We start from the raw sequence: 1,459 nt of genomic DNA on the forward strand, positions 1-1,459 counted from the left end.
AAATTATCCCATACAAAACATATTAAACCATCTAAATCCAATCTCAACACTACAAGAAAAACCATCAGTGGTATTAAAGCTACGTTCTATTGATATTAGGCGTAATAAGATATTATGGCAGATGCTTTCCGTTCATCCATCCCTATTCCAACATTTAACGGAGACAACTATGATTTTTGATCCATCAAAATGAAGACCTGCTTTTGTGCACAAAATTTACGGGATGTCGTCAATGATGGGTATACTAAACCCAGATGGCATTTCCACTCTATCTACTGCATAAAAGAAGGAACTTAAAGAGAATCAACAAAAAGATTCTCTAGCACTAATTGCTCTACAAATGAGCTTAACGGGCACTTATTTTCCAAGAATCAAAGAAGCAAAAATGGTAAAAGAAGCTTGGGATAAATTGAAGAAGGAGTTTCACGGCAGTGACAAGGTACGTACTTGCTGTCTTCAAAATTTAAGAAGGAATGTTGAAAATTTAAAAATGAAAGAATCTGAGACCGTGAAAGATTATTATTCAAAAATATATAAAATAGTAAATCAATTAAGATCTTATGGAGATGATGTTCCTCAAAAGAAAGTTGTTGGAAAAATTTTAATTACTTGCACAAAAAAATATGATCCAACTATTGCTGCTATTGAGGAGTCAAAAGATATAGATAAGTTGACAGCTGTAGAATCAATGGGTTCACTTGAAGCACATGAAAAAAGATTAGAAAGGTGTTATGAGATTAACATGGAGAACGCATTTCAATCTAAAGTTAACATGTGGCTTCAGAAATCTAAAGAAGGCCGAAGAAAATTTAAAGAAAATTGTAAAAATGAAGAAACTCAAGGAAAAGAATTTGATAAAAGCAGCAAGTATCCTTTCATGTGGTATATGTAAAAGAAAAGGTCATTTGGAGAAGGACTATTAGTTTAAAGGAAAATCACAGTGTCGTCACTGTAAAAAAATGGTCACGACAAAAAAATTTGTTGTTCTAAACAAATTTATCAAGCTAATTTCTCTAAAGAAAAGGATATAGAAGGAAGTTTATTTTACGCCACTAGCAAGGATGCATCTCATGACAAACTGGATACGTGGTATCTAGACAGTGATTTTAGTAACCATATGATGAAAGATGAAAGTATTTTATGCAGTCTTGATAAAACCAAGGCAAAAATCAAGATTGGCAATGGAAATTTCATGGGGGCAACAGGCAAAGGTACTATTGCCGTTAATACAAAAAAGGGGCAAGAGATACATCAATGAAGTTCTCTTAGTCCCTATAATAGACTAAAATCTACTAAGTATAGGTCAGATGATGGAAAAATGATATACTTTACACTTTGAAGGAGATTCTTGCACGATCTATGACAAGAAAGATAAATCTCTTATAATTGCAAGGGTTAAAAAGTGGGAAAACAGATGCTTTCCAATCCAATGGAGATATGCAAACAGTGCGGCAATGAT

This window comes from Olea europaea, unplaced genomic scaffold (assembly GCF_002742605.1).
Source record: "Olea europaea var. sylvestris unplaced genomic scaffold, O_europaea_v1 scaffold1147, whole genome shotgun sequence".
In the NCBI taxonomy this organism is placed as follows: domain Eukaryota; kingdom Viridiplantae; phylum Streptophyta; class Magnoliopsida; order Lamiales; family Oleaceae; genus Olea; species Olea europaea.